Source organism: Tympanuchus pallidicinctus, unplaced genomic scaffold, assembly GCF_026119805.1.
Source record: "Tympanuchus pallidicinctus isolate F22 unplaced genomic scaffold, pur_lepc_1.0 scaffold1, whole genome shotgun sequence".
Classification (NCBI taxonomy): domain Eukaryota; kingdom Metazoa; phylum Chordata; class Aves; order Galliformes; family Phasianidae; genus Tympanuchus; species Tympanuchus pallidicinctus.
The window spans coordinates 23,069,171-23,089,353 of NW_026294618.1; positions in this window are offsets into that span (position 1 = coordinate 23,069,171).

Consider the following 20,183-nt stretch of genomic DNA (forward strand, 5'->3'; position numbering starts at 1 on the left):
CTACTACTGAATGGCTAATGACAAATTGATTTTCTGTCATGAATATATGTTTGGTTCTTTTGGAAAACAAGTAGCAACCAGTAACCTTTCTGAAAAGCTTACAGCCTGTATGTAGACTTAATGAAGGAAGGAAATGAAGAGGAAGAGAGCAAGTGAAAAGTGAAAAAAATGAAAGTTACCTAAGAGTGAGGAGGTGAGAAGGGTTGTGTTGATGTTTATGCAGGCATACATAAATGTACATTTATGCATAATACTGTATGTCCAACTTATAGAGGAACTTTTACTTACATAGAAAAAGAAGTAAAATTCATTTCGTTCAATTGAGCTCAGGGCTTTCTTCTGGTCTCACCTACAATAACTCATAATTCTCATTCCTTCTTTCCTTCCTGCTTTTCTCTCTTATGCCCAACCTGACCTTACCCTACCAGCAGCATTCTCAGCAGCATTTCACTAGAGAAGCACTGAAAAAAATACCTTCAGTTATAAAAGAGATTAAACATTGCCCTGTCCATAGCGTGCAGTTTCAAGCCCATCAGCCGTGGTTTTCACAATTGTTCTTTATGACCTGTTCCTCAAAGTAAAAGTATCTCAGTGTTTTCCAAGGTGGGACGGTTTGGTTTAGCTTTGCTGAGGTATATAAACAGACTCGTCAAGGAGGCAGCCTGTGGCTGGGGTCAGGATGCTCTCAGAAACAATTCATGATGGTTCCTCCTAACTAAAAGCAATCAGTATATGGCCGCTGTACTGGAGCTTAGCACACTAATAAGCATATCAGCCAGAGAATTGCTGTGAAAGTGTCGTACCTCAAGATTTGAACCCTTTATTATTCCTCTTCTGAGCAACATGAGTATTTGGAGGAAAGTATATAAGGAATTGGAGGAAAAATGAACTAGGTAGATTAGAAACATGTCACTAGATTTTGTTCTGATACCTCAGATAAAAGGCTTTAGGAGGACAACGTACACCATCAGTCACCTAATACTTAGGTTTCTCACTGAAACTCACCCTAAGCTAAGATGGTCTGTGTACTGCAAATCTTTAGTGGAGGGAGCAGGTTTTTGGAGAAATGCTCGTTTCACTCAAACAGCTCACAACGGAACCGCTCTGCTGTTGTTTAGGGGACCATGCCATCATCCTCTGATACTTTCAATGATCAGGCTTGAAAATGCTTTTAAAGGACAAGATCACAAATAATTGGATTGAAAAGAGAGTCTTTCTCACTTACTGGAAAAAAATAAGACACAAGAGAATTGTACCTCCCTCTACAGATTTCAAGTACAGATGTCCCATAAACTGGTTCTTTTAAACTAAATATCCTATCGGATCTGTTGTGCCCAGCATGCAGACTTAAAGTAATAAAGCCATGCAAACAATACAGTATTGAGCCTTTGAGAGATTAGTAACAGAACTCATTTTTTTCTGGAGCATCTTGGTCCTTATTTTTCTTCCCCCCATAAATGTGGCCAGGGAGCAAAAGATATTGAAAAGGAGACTAAGCCAGAGGGCACCTCTGTGTCTTGTACCCTACTCACAGTGCTTCTCCTGCTGGCACTGCAGTTTGGAGGAGGCTGTGGGGGTTAAGCACTGCATTTAAACTCTTTATAATCTGTAGAAAAGCTTATCTTGAAAAGATGCATCATATTTAACTCTCACTGATCTCTCAAGGAAATAAATTAATGCTTCTAAAATTTTTAAGGCCTTAAAATTATTTGTGCTATCTTGCTGCCTTCAGTCACCCACTGAAATTCCCAGGAGTGCATTTCAGAGGGATCTGCCTTCCAGAGAATAAAGAAAATTTACTGATTTTTTGGTCACAACTTGGAGGGATTATTTTCAAAAGGAAGTAAAAAATACATTGGCTTCTTCAGATGGCAAGTCTTAGAAAATTTGAGTAATAAATTAAAAAATACATAAATAAACAAGTTTGAACAGGAAAAATGCATTCGTTTCCTTTTTGAAAATAATAATAATAATCTTATTTTTTAATTTACCAAGATCATTACTTAATAAATCCTCCTTCTTAATTCTTGTTATTACTTAATAATTCCTCTTCCTTTTAATTTTAAATAAGTCCATTCATTATGACTGCCTTGGGTTCTAAAATTACAGGAAACACAGAACAGATGACCTTGCAAACTTTGGCTGCCTCAAGTTTCAGGAAGTTTACCATGAAGCAAATTCTAGTGCATTCTGCAGAAGTAATTAAAAACCTTTTTCCTCTTATTTGAGAAGCAGGAACCATTATGCCCTTGAATTCTTTAGAAATTACTTTATTTGTGAGAGAAAATATGAAATATTATCATAATACTTAAATACACCCCTATAAATCTCTTAATTAAATTGGAAAAAGAATCTGAGATGAGGAAAGAGTTATTAGTCTGTACATCTGTTCAACGCAGCCAAAGTGCGCACTGACATACTTTAATTCTCTGACAGCAGTAAACCAATTTTGCAGCAGTTTGAAGAGGCAGGCAAAATAGTGTGGCAAATAAAAAAAAAATTGTAAAGAATGAGCTAGCGTTTTCCACACAGCACTAAAAACACCTGCTTCTTTAGAATTTAAACACAAATCTCAGAAAAATTAGAGAAGACATAATCCTCTGCAATTTATATGACAGAGCTGGGTTTTCCCTTGCTGAGCACCACTGAGGTGAGACAGTCTGCCAGGATGCTGCTCAGTGTGTGCATTGCACAATGAATGGGCTGCCTCACCTGGTGTATTTAGTGCTTCTTAAAATTCGGAAAGGCAGCTCCTGTCCAAACACATTTTTCTGTCCTCCTTATAATTGTGTTTATTTAGGTTTGGAGCTCAAACCAAGAGGTACATGAACTGCACCTTATTCTGGCTTTCTCTCAAGTTAAATTGTTAGAATACCTCATTCTGAAATCTTTGCACTTGTTGTTGATGAATTCCCACTCAGAACTTGGGGAGATTTCTTTTACTGGCCAGGAGGGCAGTATGAGAAATTCCATTACTTTTCAACTTGCAGAAAAGGAGCCTGAGGAATGACTTCATTGCATTCTATGCTTTCCCAAAGAAGGGAAATGGAGAGAGACGTGTTCATGCTTTCTCCATGGTACATATGGACAGGACACGTGGGAATGCCTCAAAGCTGCAACAGGGGAGGTTCAGACTGGATATTAGGAAGAATTTCATGCCAGGGTACTCAAAGAGCTGTCTGATGTTATTGTGAAATTGAAGTACACCTGAAAAACATACTCAATGGTTGCAGCCAACACAAGTTAGTGAGTGGAAAGTCATGCTTAGCAAATCTCCTTAATTTCTTTTTATGACAAGGTTACCCATCTATTTGACTAAGTGAAGCCAGGTGATGTAATCATGTTGGTTTTCAGCAGTGTTCAGTACTGTTTCTCACAGTATCCTTATGGACAATATGTCCAGCATTCAGCTAGACAAAAACATAGTGCAGTGGCCATTGCCAATGAGTCAGGCTCAAAGTGTTTTAGTAAATGGAGCTACATCAAGTTGGCAGTTAGTCATTAGTGGGGTCCTGGAGGGCTCCATTTTAGAGACAACACGCTTCAATATTTTCATCGATTACTTGGATATAGGCCTTGAAATTATTCTAAGTTTGCAGACAACACTAAATTGGAGGAGCTGTTGACTCCCTCAATTGTAGAGAGGCTTTGTAGAGAGATCTAAACAAATGAGAGTGCTGGCAATCACCAACTGTATGGTGATTTATGGTGGTTAACAAAAACAAGTGATAGATTCTTCACCTGGCATAAGGGTACCCTGGTTCTCCATACAGATGGGGATGGGAGTCTGGGGAGCAGACCTGCAGAAAGGGATTTGGGGGTTCTGCTTGATGGAAAGGTGAAGGTTAGCCAGCAGTGCGCTCTGGCAGCCCGAAGGACCAACTGCACCCCGGGGTCCCCCAGGCCCAGCGCTGCCACTAGGCAAGAGGAGGAGTTGTCCTGCTCTGCTCTGTGCTGTGTGGCTTCATCTTGAGCATTGCATGCAGGTTTGTTTGGCTGCCACAATAAATACGGAAGTAATAATAATGGACGTAATAACAATGGACATAAAACTACTAGAGAGTGTCCAAAGGAGTGCTAAAAATATGGTGAAGGATCTAGATATTCTAGGGATATTCTATGATTCTTTATCAAGGCAGTAGTTAGATACAAGAACAGGCTTCCCAGAGAGGTGGTTGATGCCTCAGGCCTGTCTTTGTTTAAGACTGCTTAAAAGGCATTTGGATAATGCTTTTAATGATATGTTAAACACTGGGTCAGTCCCAAAGTAGTCTGACAGTTGCACTAGATTATATTGTAGATGTCTTCCAACTGAAACCCCCTCTCCTCTCCTCTCGTCTCCTCTCGTCTCCTCTCGTCTCGTCTCCTCTCGTCTCCTCTCCTCTCCTCTCGTCTCCTCTCCTCTCCTCTCCTCTCCTCTCCTCTCCTCTCCTCTCCTCTCCTCTCCTCTCCTCTCCTCTCCTCTCCTCTCCTCTCCTCTCCTCTCCTCTCCTCTCCTCTCCTCTCCTCTCCTCTCCTCTCCTCTCCTTCTTTTTCAGTCCTCCGTTGGAAAATGCAAAAAGACATAAAACTGTAAGAGGTAGGAATCTGATCTTGTCAGTAATGTAAAATTATATCTTTTACTGTAAACACTTCTGAGAAGTTTCAAGTAACGTCTGATCCACAGTATTCCTCCTCTGATGAAAATTTCATGCCTGCTATCAAGGTAAATTATCTGGTATTCAGTTTTCCTTCATTCTCTAAAATAAATTCTAACTCTCCATTCACTCTTACTCATGCATTAATTAGTAAAGAGTAGCAAGAGTCACTGCTGAAAACATGAAGATACACCACAGAATCTTTCATGCTGTGGCCAACTTTGCAATTATGATGAGATTGCTAAAGTATCTGAAAAGCTATAAGCCAAAACCTGCTCAGATATCTCTGCTCTTTTGTGTTGGCAGAAGTATAAACACGATCAGAGAGATGAAAAACTGGCACTTAGGCCATCCACAGGTTTTGAGAATTGGTACCAATGTGTTGGTTTGACAGCAGTATTCATATGATTACTGATTAGATGAAGTGACTGATATATATGTGCATACAATAAATATATAATGTTATATAAATAGCAAACACATATCTAATATTTATGTACATTAATAAATAATTCTGGTGCTGCAGAAGATTTCTTACTGTCTCCCAAAATTAAGAACAGAGCTTTCTCTGAGGTTTGTTTTAGCTAGTAATCAATTATATGAAATTATACTTAGGAAACATATAATTCATTTGCTTTCAGCATGATGATGGTGCAGGCATAAAAAGGTGATCATTAGAAGAAAGGGTATGGAAAAGAGGAACTGATGACAGAGTTTTTCAAGCATCTTCTGTGGTTTTTTCATGTACATAATGCATATTCCCTGTACAGATGAGAAAATACAGATGAATCATAAAACAAAAGCAGTGTGAATAAATGGATACTGCTGGTTGTACAACCCAGTTAATAATGTATTAATTACTTCCAGCTAATACTAGAACATACAGTTGCTACATCTAAATAACACTGAGGCAATTTCCATGCTGATTTATACCCAGGAGAGGGCAGTTCCCAGTCCTGATTTTCAGGAAAGGCAATGTGTTTAAATAGAGGACTGGACGAGCACTTGGAAGGTTAAGGCTCAGCAATTTTTCCACAGGTTTTTTATATAACTAGTTAAGACTTGATTTCCAAACAGGCCATGCAAGCACAATTCTTCCATTTGGCCTCTTAGCTAAAATAAAGCAGCAGAACTGGATGCAAAGACCAAAAACATACAATTCTTTCTTGGTCTGACTGAATTCCTTAACCAACAGACACAGCTTTCTTATTCTGATCAGGTTGGCTGATTGCTGAGACGATTACTCAGATTCAACAGTGTTGCTCTGTGACGGGAGAAATTCCTGAGGAGTTCATGACTCCCTCTCAGCTTGGTGTGAACCTTCTGCATTAACCAGGGATGCACACAGACCATGCATACATGGACAAGGTACTTCAAGTGTAATAAGCAGAGGAAAGCCTTACTGAGAAACTTTAAAAGCACAGATGTGAGAGTGACTATGACTTTATCTTAGCCAGAAAGACCTGGAGATGTCTAAAAGAAGATTTTAATGGTCAGAACACTGTAAAAGTGAAAGCTGACAGGTCTCTCCAGTGCCTTGCCAGCTAGATAGGAACCAGGCTGGATCTTGAGGCTTACAATTTTGGAACATTGTCAATAAAATGGGTACCGTGCAGGTAGCACCTTTTCTCTAATGGTTTCTGGGTTATGTTTGCTCTTAGCAGTACGTAGTAAGCCCAAGGCAAAAATAAAAATAAAAATAAAAATAAAAATAAAAATAAAAATAAAAATAAAAATAAAAATAAAAATAAAAATAAAAATAAAAATATCTTCAATTTACCTATTTACATCTTGGCATGGACAATTTACAATGCTTTTCCTCTACCCATGTAGCTAAATGCTGCTAGTCGATAACAATTCCTAAAATACCCCTTAAAGTATTCTCTTCTAAATTTTCTCAGTTCTCTGCATTACGACCTTCACTACAAAAGGGTGAATACGTTCCTCTTGCTTCATCTTTTGGCTGAATTATTTTCATAATTAACAACGAAGCTTTATTTGATTAGACTGGGTCTAACTTTATAGGTTTGTGGAAAGGATAGGAACAACTGTGCTGTGTAAATTTCTTTCAAGATTAGTCACAATGATGTACAATACTAGTAGCAATACAGCTCTGAAAATCTTTTTCTTTCTGAATTTTTTTACTAAGAAGTTTGTATGTGACTCATTCCTTCATCACTGTATTAACTTTGATGGTGCTTTTAAATCAGTGTTTGAATTTACTCTAAGAAATCTACTATGACAATAAGAGGCTAAATTTTTGTTTATTGTTCAAGCAGCACTGCTTAATATTTGTAGGATTGATTACACTTTGTTATTTTATACTTTTTTTCTCCCAGTTTTTCCCAAGATGGGAGAATGGGTGAACAGTGACTAGGGATGCATTTGTGTTCTCATCATGGGTCTGACAGCGAAGCAAATGTAACACTGCAGAGGGGAAGCAAAAAACTGCATGAAAGTGAGTAAAATGGTGGAAGATATCCCAGTTCAGCTATGATGATTTTTTTCCTAGTAGCTTGTATGTGCTGCATTTTCCATTTATGATGAGAATAATGTTAAAAACATCACATTGGCAGTGAATCAGGTGGAAGTGTTCCTGCATGAAGATGTCACACTGAGAACATCATGTGTGTCAAGGGCTGATATCTTCTCCCTAAAGAGCTTGGCGTGGCCCCTTGGAATCCCTGGAAATCTCCTCTGCCTGAGAGACTCAGTTGACTTTGCACGAAATATGTAAATATGTAAAAACAACATCCAGGACTCTCCCAGTAGCTCTCAAACCTTAAACACTTTAAGGAGCTTTTTGTTTAGCCTTGCTGAGGGCGTGCCGGCATTAATTGAAGAAATGACTGAAATACTCGCTCTAAGCCGGAGGCTAAGTTTGACTACATAATGACACACCACACACCCTTGCTGGGTGCTGTGCTAGCACAGATAAACTCCACCATCATCTTGCAGCTTATTTCAAAATCAGAAGCTTTTCTTTCTTTTGTCTTCTTGGTTTCCTTTTGTTTGTAGATCTGGATATTGGATATTCAGAGTTCTGAAGCAGCAGAAGTCTAAGGAAATATTTTAAGGCAACAGATAAGAATTCCTTTGGATGACAGAGAATTTCATGAAGCACTAATCATCTCTCTGATAGAAGCACTCTTCAAAAAGCTTTGAACTGAGCAACTGCATAAGACCAAAAAAACCTAAAATCTGACTAGTTTTGAGTTATTACCAGTTTTGCTGGTGATACTGTTTTCATCATTCATTATGCCAGCAACCTACTGCCATACAGCTATACCAATACATTGTTGTGTAAGAAAAACTCTTATATTTGCATCTCAGTAATTAAAATAATAATAATAATAATAATAATAATAATGAACATAATCAACATAATTATCATCATCTAAACCAATCCTTAAAAAAAAGAGGATCATAGAATCATAACTTCGCTGAATTTGAATTGATGACTGTAGCTGATCAGGGATAGGTGAAAGCTTTTGGAAGGAGATACCAGTGCTCTGAAATAAAAGCATGTTTATTTTGTTTCTTTTTATCATCTTGCCCCTACAAGTTGAACTGTTCTGTGAATTTGTCAGTTTGTAAAGATTTAGAAAAATTTCCCAGAAGAGATAGACCATTTTGTTTCATTGTGGAAGTGGAAATTCCAGTCCATCCAGTTCAAAATGAACACTGACTTTCAAATAGGGGAGTGCATACAAAAATGAAAACATAAACAGAGCCAAACATAATTGACAGAAAACACTTTTGAAATATTATTTTGAAAATTATTTTACTAGAGATATTCAACTTTTCATCTTTGATTTTTGACTGAAATCCGTTCTCAAAAAGCATTGATATGTAGTCAAAGGTGGAAAACATTTACTTCCCAGCTCTGGTAATGTTGTTCCATCAGACAGATTAAAGATACACAGTTGTTACTAACCATGAAGATTAATTAAGATCTGAGTTGAGGGTTACTACCAAACTTTCCTCATTTTGCTAAACAAAGGAGATGGATGTCACTGTTAGTTTATATATAGCAAGGTGTGAGTTGAGGAGGGCGGACAAGGGAAGGGATATAAACTGAAACAAGAAAGGATCAGACTAGACCTGAAGAGAAACTTTTCCTCCACAACTGCTTCAGACTAGATGTAAAGAGAAGTCCTTCCTCCATGAGTGCTGCCCAGCAGTGGAGGAGGTTGCCTAGGGAGGCTGGCCACCTATGATCTTGGAGGCTTCCAGGACGCAACTGGATAAATCTTGGAGCAACAGGTTTTGACCACACAGTTGGCTCAATTCTGAGAAGGAGATGGGGGACCTCCTGAGGCTCCTTCCAGGCTGAATTGTTATGTGGTCCTTATTTAAGTTACCTAGTAAAATGAAGTTTCTTTTCTAGCTGCTGGATTCTGTGTGGTCCTCCAGCATGCTTGTAGCTCTGATGAAACTTGTAGAGGTGCAATTCTTTGCAGGCTGTCTGATGCAGTGTGTCCCGTTCCTGCTCTTGTTGACCACACTCAGCTTTGGACATGTCCCAAGCCTGTGACACAGGAGCCAGAAAGGTATTATAAAAGGAGAGAGAGAGGGAAATCTCTTTACTCCCCTTCATGCACAGTCAGAAGGTATATCTGGTGCTGAATCTGGAGCAGCCACTGTTCTTCCACTGTGGCAACCTGACTTTCCTGAGAGGGCATCTTCAAGGGAGGCAGACTATTTATTTATGACACCAGTTTGAGTTTAGCATGCAAGTTTCATTGTGCACTTTATAACTTTGTTTTACGTTCTGCAGAATGTGTCCATGTAAGGCATCTCTATGGACACAAAGTTTGCACTGTGCTCTTATTCTGATTGATTTAATGTTTCCTGATTTAGGTTAGCATTATTCATCCCATGATCTGTGAACTGCTGTTGCTCCATAGAACATCAAAGAGTTTCCATTAGATGACTATAAACAACTCCCTACTCTCCAGAAAAAAAACCCTCTCCTGCAGTCAAGCACAAAATAAATCAAAATAAGGGAAGTCAAATAACAAATGAGTATTTAAAATGTTCATTGTTGTTCTGGTTGGAAAATGAATACCATTGTGCTGGCACTGTACACTGTAGCACTTTCTTTTTCTCTCCAAATAGTAGATGGTAGATGGTCTTTTAATTAGATAAGTTTTTTGACACTCCAGTTAAAAGAAATTAATTTAGATTTTGGTTTAGATGCTCAGACAGGGTTCTAGCCCCTACTGATATTCCAGCCTCAACAGAGTACTAATTCAAGCAGTTACAATTTCTAAGCATTTCTTTTTTTCAGAAGTATAGTTTTATAATGGCAACTATGCTAATAATGAGATTTTTCATAAGGTTGTAAGATAATGGATAAAACCTACACAATATACTTAATTGTCTCTCCAATATTTCTGTAATCACCAATGGCGATACTGCAGCTGCATTAAACTTTGTTTTCTGAAACGGAAGGAAATGATAGCTTGCTTGCCACTCTGTGCTAAGAATATTCTCCAGAAAGTTGCCTTTGAATAAGCTTTAGGGCATGTGAAGGATATGCTGTGAACTTACCTAAAGAATATTTTTGCTCCCAGCTAGAGTTTTATCAGTAATCCCTCATGGAATTCTCACACTTAGCCCCAAATGCAGTTCCTGTAGATAAGCAACCTCACCTAAGCTTGATACTGCAGTTTCTACTGAGAGCCTCAGGACCTCTTCTTCACCTCATGGCCTCAGATTATGTCAAACCTGAGGATGCTGCTTTCATGGCTAAAGACAATCAGCAGCTAAGAATATTTTTTCTCCATGAAATAAGACACTGCAGATTTTGAAAACTAGCACAGTTTTGAGTAAGGCACCACTTGGAGGGCAGGCTGGTTGGCCAGGTTCCCATCTGCAATACCCAGCTCATCCCTCCCCATGTCCCAGCCTCTCCCATTCCACGAAGTCAGCCTCTCTTTGCTTCCTCTATCTATTTTAATCACCCAGTATCTTTGAAGTCACTTCAAACATCTGCTGTTAAAAATTAATATCCAATAGATGATGCTTCCTATTGTTATATGTAGGGAAATTGCCTATGGTAATGGTCCTGCTCATGCTTTGATAGTTCCTTCAGCAGCTGTGTACATTACATTGTATCTCCTTGCCTTCTAACTCTGTATAAATAAATCTTTGTAAGATTGTATAAACAGTGTGCAGGAAAGAAGAAAAAATACTGAGATGTGCAGCTACCGTGCAAAGTTTGCTAGGCATTACATATCTAGGAATCTTGCATATTCATGAGGATCAGAGAATCAGGAGGGAACTGCTTCCTCTCCCACCAGCTTAAGATCTGTACAAATCCTCTGGTCTTTACAGAGATATGACTACATTTTGGTGCTATGAGATCAGGCAAAAGTGTCATGTGTTGGTCCCAGATAGAAAATTCGCCTTCCTGTTGAGCATGTCAGGATCACATGTACTGAGGTTATTAGTCAATCCATAAAGATTCTTTTATTGCTGTTAATGTTGTTATTTTGCATGAAGTTGGACATGTAATCATTTAATATCCATAATTAAAGTCTTAGTATTTTGAAGGCATAACTGTCAAATGTGTAGTAGTGAGATGGTTTTATAGAAGTAAAACTGAGAAGCCTTGGAGCTACCAACTGCTGAGTCTAAACAATACTTTCAAAGACTTTATAAGGCCAACAGGCAGATTTTAGGCTTTAGATACACCTGTTTCACTGCACGTAATTAGTTACAAATGGCCAAATAAAGATTCCCCATGTTTCTTCCACTTGCAGCACTACCTACTTCTGTTTCAATGGGCATGCCTTCAGTATGGATGTCCAGGGAAGGTACAGAGACTGAAGCTCCACTGGCCTACCTTTTAGCTCATAAATTCCTCTTTCAGTTACAGCTATCCTAGCTACTTGCTTGCTTTCTTCTCAGCTGTACATATCTCAATCCTACAGAAAACACGACTCATCATGCTGGAGGTCTTCGTTTTACCACTTCTGCTTGGAAAATGTCTTGCACTCTTCATGTTTCTGAATCCAGATTCAATAAATGCTGTTAAAAGTTTGTCTTTGCTCTTTTTTTTATAAACAGCCACACTCATTTACACTGAATCCCAGTATTTCTCTTAAAAGCTTCATTCAGATCTCAATTGAAAATGTCAGTAATAAATAACTAATCTGCAAGACAAACTGTTAGGGGAATGTTTATGTATCAATGTAGAATTGACAAATTCTCTAAAATTTCTTCTCTGAATCAACCCTGAAGTGTTCTAGATTTCTTTATTCATGACAGAAATATCCTTAGTACAAAATATTTACCTTTCAGGAGGGGAAAAATGAAGAACAAGTTTACAGTAATAACACTGAAAGAGCAGCAGGGAAGTTTTCAGAACAAAAAAAATCATTAAAGGAGGCTTTCAGTAGAGTTACATTTTTTTTTAATTCATCTGCCCCAAACTTTCTTAGACTGCCTTCAGAGATGGCACACCCTGTATGGACTTCAAGTCAAGCCTCTTGTTTATGGGCATGACTATCCATTTAAGGATACTCCCTGTTGACTCATCTGAAAGTATGGCTTACAAAACATCAAGAAAGACTCATATTCATTGGAGCAATAAGAGCATGCACAATTTCTCTGAGATGGTTGTCTTTTGTGCTGCACATTTGCCTAATAACAAAGGAGTGGAAGTCATACAGGAATTAATGTGTTTGAAACCTTCATCTCCATGGAAATAGATTTGAGATTACAGTAGAATGAAGAACAGATCTTCAATTAAGTCATGAGGCATGAAATCTGACCTAAGTTATCTCTTTGCAGTATTTCTCAGGTATGATTACTATTGCATATGAAGGAAATGTAATTCATCTGCATACGTGTATCTTCTCCCACCTGCAGGCCTGCTCTGCTAAAGAAGTGGTTTTGTTTTCTGACATCGCAGCAAAAGATAAATATTCCTTCAAGAATATGAGAAGTTCCTACTAAAGGTCTCAGACTTAACAAGACACTATTTTTTGGAGTGATTAATCTTGAGTTCTACATCAAAAAGGAATATGTAAATATCATCTTTAAGGAGCACAAAATCATTCCTAAACTGTATTACTCAGGGAAGTTGAATTCTATGTAGTAAAAAACCTCTGAGACAAGTTTGCTTTATCTGATATGATAGTTCATTCCAGCTCTGCCTATAGAAAGAAGAGATTGCATAGAGTAACATAGATTAACAAGAAACAGTTCTCTATTATTATTTATTGCTGCAGCCCTCTTATGAGCTCATAAAACTCAAGCCAAGGTATGTCAAGAGAACACAAAGAGAGCAGCCATAGCATTTATCTCACTGATAACCAAATCAAATTTGACTTTTAAAGTACAGTCTCTCAGATGGTGAATACTGTAAGTTAATGAAAACTACTTACCATTATACAAGTTGTTTGTTAAGCCATGTGCCAGATAATTTAAACAATGAGCAAGCTAATGAAAAACTCAACTCATACATTTGACTTTGGAATGCTGCCAGCCTTGTCTGTGCTTGATCCACCCATTTGTAGAAGAAATATTAGATGTGTGATGGAGTGGGAAATGTTCTCTGTTTCTCACTTTGCAGAGACCTGTGTATCTGAGTCTATCTGTTCATCCACCTTGTGCAAAAAATTGTGGGAAGTAAATAAATGCTAACTAGAAAAAGCTGGAATCCTTGCTTATCTGGGTGTTTAGACACACCTCTGTGTATCTCTTTGTCTATGATCTAATTCTGACTACCCAAATGCTACCAAAGTCAATAGATAAAACTGAAGTCTTTTACAACAGTCTAAAGTCCTAAGCTTTCTTACTTAAATTATTATTATAATATACCTCTCAGACAAGCTCCATCTTTATTCTTGAATGCTTGCTTTCTTTCAGAGAGATAGAAGATCAATCAAAATATCCCTTCAAGAGAAAATATTTGGAGTTTAATTTACCAACTCAAGTTCACTATAAAATAAGAAGTTAATGGATATGTTAAAATAATGCACCTTCAAAGACAAGGGGGAATGATTTTAAACTAAAGAGAGGAGGTTTAGATTAGATGTTAGGAAGAAACTCTTTATTTAGAGGAAAGTGAGGCACTGGAACATGCTGCCCAAAGAAGTTTTGGATGCCCTCATCCGTGGAGGCATTCAAGGTCAAGTTGGATGGGCCTCAGGCTTATGTAGACCAAAAAAGCAATGTAAATTAGGAAAATAAAATAAATTCCTGTGGCACTGGATGGATTCTTTCTCACAAAAATAATAGTGGCAATAGGTAACATATCAAACACTTGCCCTTCTCTGGTTTTGTGTTCTGTGGTACCCTTAAGCCCATGCTTTGCACAACCACTACTTTCAAATGCATCAGGAATATTTCCCTCCTCCTTGCTTGACAAAAAAAAATCACAAAAATGAATAAGTATAACTTAATAAGCATCTGGATAATGTAATATTTATACTCACTATAAAGCTCATACTGTTGGATCCTAAGATAATTTTTGTAGTCTCCAGTCAATATCCTGAGGAGTCAAATCTTTATTTATAACTACAGTACTTAACAGTTCCTAAACTGCTATTATCTTATTCTAAAAACAGTCCTTATAAATCACAATTAATTACATAAAAAAGGAAAGGAAATATCAATTTAAACTCTTCAAATATGAACAACTTATATCTTAGTTTTAATTTTCTTTATTTTACAGTTAATTTTCTGAAGGAAAAGTTCCTGCCATGTGATGGTTTTAGATAATGTAGATTATAATATATGGCTCTAAGAGGTAGATGAAAATAAATTACTTGGGGTGCACTATAGATTTTTTACTGTGAAACGTCCAAATTTAAATCAAGATGCATACATATATGTGTGTATGTATATGTATATATGCGTGTGCAGAGTGGGTATGAAAAAAGGAAATACTGATTCTTAAGAAGCTTATCAAAGAACAGAAGATTCACCAAAATAACGAGTCCTCTTCTGCTGTACATTGGGGATCAGTTTTCAGAATCAGGATAATGCAGAAACACAACCTAACAGTAACAGTAACCTAATGAGCTTAGTATCTTCCTTACACGAATACTGTTGTCAAAAATGAAATTTTATGCAAATTTTATTCCAACGAATAACTTGGATTAATAAGCAGCTTTTTCACAAAAATTGAAGAGTCTGAAAATCTGCATTTTTGCAAAGACTGTTCACTGACATAGAAAAGGCATATCCTAATGTGGCGAGTGTCTCTTGAATTACTCGCCTATTTTCTCTCACTTCAAATTCAGTAATGAGAAAATCTCTTTAATTCAATACACATCAGCAAAAGTTATCAAAAACTAATGTAGCAATGTATTTGAAATTATCAATGTATTCAATCCATCCAGTGTGTGACTACTTCTCATTATCTTTTTGTGTTTTCTTACTTGACAGTATGGAATTGGTTACAAAATATACCCTTGGGATCTGCTGTTGGAATGTGCACTGTTTGTATGGAGTAACAGTACCCTGTCCTACAAATTGCCTAGTAATGAAGGCCTTTTGATTTTGTTGATTTTTGAAGGTTTACTTAATTAGTCTCATTTTACATTGGTGTTCTGTGGTCTTGAGATTGTAATTATTGTGATCACTGTAATCTGCTATTATATTTTCCATTAAATGTGTTCTAAAAACTAATGGCTACATTAGGCAATATGTAGGGATCCACATGGGAGAAGGCATCAGCATTCACAATAACAGGATATCATTCATTTGTGAAAAAATATATACATTTATCAGTTCACATTAATATAATTTTGGAACTACTTTGAAAATACAAATTTTGTCTTGGAAGTGACTTAGAAGTCATCTTGTGCAGCACTCTGGAGTGTGCAAGCTAGCAATGATTGATCCAGCTCCAGGATGGAACTAGATGATGCATGAAGGCAACAGCTTCCAGACTTACTGAAACTGTATTTAATAGCTTGCATGCTGTGTGGAGCGAGTGTAGCTATAGAAGTTTTGAGACATAAATAGCACATCCCCACTGCTCTGCCTATGCAGTATCAATATAACAGTTAGGTCTAATCTAATAGCACTCCATTGCATTTAGGCACTTGTGATAGCGTGCAGCTGAGCTGGATCTCCAGTCTATTTACTGTGTAGACATTGGTTTATTTCATATCACTACCTCTGAAATCATTGTCTTCCACCACAGTGAAGATGAGCTTTTGTCCACATCCTGTGTGCATCCATCCCTCATCCCATGTGAGAGCCAGGTCTCAGATCTTTGTATCCTATTTGGACTTTGTTATCATTTTTCTGTCTATGCGTGGGTGGTATTGTTCCTATTCTGTGTGCAGCACAGAGAATAATAATGTCAGAGGAGTCAGAGCTTGTAAAATTAAATTAAGTAAGGTGGTGTAGCAGGTAGGTTCCCATCAGCTCTGCCTACATAAATTGGTGTTAGAGTGATACCTCCAACCTCTTCCTTCCTGCAATCTGCATACCTCCCTCTGGGATCCAGTATTTCCGCATCTTTCCCTTCCTTTATTTGATTGTACTCTGTATCATCTTCTTCCTGGGGTCAAAGCTTACTAGAATTAGTCACACTCTCTGAAGGAAGCAGATAAGTTTCATACACCTTTCATTATGTTGTTCTAGTGCATGGCTTGGTTAACTGATGCTGCAAGTGAGACTGCTCCAGTAGCTGTTGCCAACAGTGCCCCAGGGGGACTTGGCCTTTTGTTTAGTTCATTTGTGCCTCTCTTCTTGACCTGATCTGAACAGTCTGATAGCAATCTGCATTTTCTTCACTTCTGCCCTTGTTGCTATTATCTGTCTATGGTTATATAAATCAATAACACTGTAATGCAGTTGGCTTTTACTTGACAGGATTTCAGATCCCACTTACGGTGTGCAGAAACCTCAGCTCCTTTGGTTTTGTGTTGGAGCTTCACTTGGCGCTCTTGCTTAAAGACTTTCAGATCAGATCAAACCCACACCTGTTCTGATGGGCTACAGCATCACCAGGGGGTTTATTTAGTACATCAGTCTCTTCACTGTGGTGTTATCATTTTCATTGGATAATGTTTTAACCTCCTTCAGCACAGCCAGCATCACATTCTAACTGTAGAGATTTGTCCCAAATTTTTCTAAAAACTAGGCTGTGATTTCTCAAGTGTGAGAAGTTTCCTTCTGCAGATCAAAGATGCACACCTTCACACACCTTGCATATTTCTTTGCATGTTATCAGCTAGGTTTTCATGCCAAAACTCAAAGTTCCTGGCTCCTTTCAGGCATAGTAGTATATCTAGGTGTGAAATACACAGCTATTAAATCTTGTCAGCTCTTGAATCTGCCAACTCTACTGTCTCTTAAAGATTCTCTTAAAGATTCACTCATCCACCCACAGTACACCACTTTGCTAATACAAGAAGGTGACTTTGTGTGAGATACATGTCTTGGTTTCTGGCCGGTGCTGGAACTCGAATTACATATTGTCTGGAGTAACTCATCTTTGCTAGGTTGACTGGAACTGCTCATTAGAGATGAAAATACAATGCAATATATTAGTATGACTTGCACAGTGTCTCATAGTGCCTTGATGCTTTGACCTCCCTGGAGTTTCTAACAGTGATAATAACTTTCCTTATGACAGGTATCAGAGCTATATAGCCTTAAAAAAAGGCATTACATGCACTTCATTGTAGTTAGCAAAGGTTATTTGAGAGTTCTCTTTTACTAATTTGTGACAAGTTTGTCTGTGTTCCCGATTAACTGGTGGAAACATCCCATTCCAAAAACCATAGCCATGAATACATCTCTTATCAGAATGTAACTCCACTCTGACCATCACAGTTAGAAAATCCTTTAATTAAAAAGTAAAAAAAAAGTAAAAATCTAGAAGGGTAAAAAATTCAGAGAACACTTTCAAGTTGATTGAAAACTGTTTTATGTTTCCTATTGCATACAATACAATTTTGTTTTCTCCTGTTCTTGATTTTTTTTTCACTTTTGACCTTACAATTTTTTTTCTTCATTTTACCAGCATCATAGTTTTGACCATCATTTTATCTTTCCCTGTCAATTCACTTTGATATTTGTAGGCATAACTCTCTTTCTCTCAACAGCTGCTTCTATAGAAGTTAATATAACTCACAAAATACCATGCTTCTTATTTTCAAGTTTTTGTCCTCAGTTTGCAATGTGGACAGCATAATGCCAAACTCTGAAGCTCATCTACAGTCTCTCCTGCTTCTTGGTTACAGTTTCAAAGATAAGGCAAGACATCAACCCATTTCTTTCTTTGCAGTCTCTCTCATTAGAACATTTCTACAGCTATTGCAGTGTTCTGAGGATCCTTCTTAAGACTGTAAAGCCATTATTTACTTTTTTTAAACTTCATGATCTGATCTCTAACCTCCATGGGCATATCTGTGTTACAAAGTGAGCTCTTGCTCCTATAATTTCCAGCATGCTGTTCTGCAATACCAGTGTTCCCAGAGATCTCGTGGAATGAGATCTCTCCCTACATGCCATTTGTTTTGCTTCTCATACCTGTTTTGTTTCCCCGTGATTACACTGTCCTCTTGGCAGGTCTTACTAAACAGAGTGGTACGTAACAGCTAGAAAATAGCAAAGGACATTTCTTACTGTTGCAGTTTCACTGAATACTGATAAAACCAGGACACCTACCGAAACAAAGCAAAAACAACCAACCAACAACCAAACAAGGAATTTTATTTAAAGTGATGTTTAAATTGTTTAAATAAGAAAAGCAGAAAAGCCTCCAAACACCCTTTTCTTACACTGCCCTCCATTAGGCCTTGCTGTCATCTTCACACAGGCTGCGTAAGCCCCAGAGCTGGCTGCCTCTGTACCTGTGGGCCAATGCTACAGTTTTCTTTAGGCTGAATAGTCCAGTGATTCCAGACATCAGTTTGGTGTTTATTTCCTGCTCCCATTAACTGACATGCAAATCTTGTCGTAAAGCAATTGCAGTCTAATTAACATTTATTTCCATCTGTGCTCAGCTATAGATTAGGCCATGGGCTTGTTTTCTTAGCCAAGCCTTCAAACTGCCTTGACACTCCCTCTTCCAAGGACAAACTGGTTCCATGACAGCACTAAAACAGCAAAGGGGAAAAATCTCTATTTACATAAAATGTTTAAATTCATTTAAAATTAAAATTACAAAGAAAGCATCTGGGCATTCATAAGCATAGTCATTTTAAGGGCAAGTGGTGTAGACATTGGGATACAGCTTAGAGGTGTGATGTGTCACCAAGTCTACCAGATGCAGCTTCTGTGTGAGAGAATTTTGCCAAGAGTTCAGCAGTGATTTTCACAGAAACACAGAATCACAGAGGGGCCCAGGTTGGAAGGGACCTCAAGGATCATGAATCTCCAACCTCCCCATTTAATACTAGACCAGATTTTGCCAGATAAAATACGGTAAGATAAGAACTGTGTAGATATTCCTAAAAGATCAGTGTAATGCTTCTTATTTTAGTCTACAGTTGTCAAAATTTATACTGTACTTCATGCCAAAGCATGTACTGCAGTGTTAGAGAACAACATCACATTCTATATGGCATGGGTATTTGTTCAGTAACTTTTCAACGGATTGCAATGTGTAAGCTAGAAAGTGTTTATGGATTTTGGCTGTTAATTAGGACTGTATATTTGCAATACTTAGGCATGCGTGGAGGAATAAATACATTGAAATAGTAAGAGGAATCTTGAATTTAATTTGGTTTTGTTTTGTGACATATCAAACAGCTAGAAGCTCTGGAGTTGGGAGAAGACTCTTGTAAGTAAATACAATGGTTTGTGGCCTCCAGTTCCAGATAATGACCCGGTCTGGATTTCAAACAGATGCATTAATTTATGAAATACGCTGTATGGAGCACATTGCTCCAAACTGACAGAGTCAGGAAATGTACTCTGGCAGAGCAAGGTGTACTATGACAAAATGAAGTGTCACACAGTTACTTCAACTTCCCATGAAGAAATTCTGATGCGATTTTACACTGAGCTAAAAATATCATTTTAGTATCTATGTAAAGTTATGAACCAGATTCTAATAGCATTTAGAGCTCAAAACACACTAAAATAAATTGTTTGTCACTGGTTTCCTGACGCAAAGCATTATCCCACCTAACAAAAACAATGACAATACAAAAATTTAAGAATTTCAAACCTGATTGGAAGATCATTCCTTGTGAGAATATGGCATGTAGCCACAAGCAACCATGTGTGTCCATCTTTAAAGAAGGAGCTTGATTTCCAAATATGAGATTGACAAAATAGCATAAATACCCGAATTCTTTATCAAGTAGTAATTTAAAAGTATATGTTCCTCTCTGGTGTATGGATTTTTCTTAAAGATAAGAGGAAAAAATGGAGGGGAAGAAGCATGGGTTAAGAAACCCTTGAATTTAAATATTTTAAAAATAATAAGATTACTTTTGCAGTACGTTAAGGATGTAGGATTGATGGGAACTTAGATTTGCCCGCATATTTGTTTGTAGATGACTTGACCAGCATTGTCCTCCCCTTACCAAGCAAATATGCTACATTTGCACATTC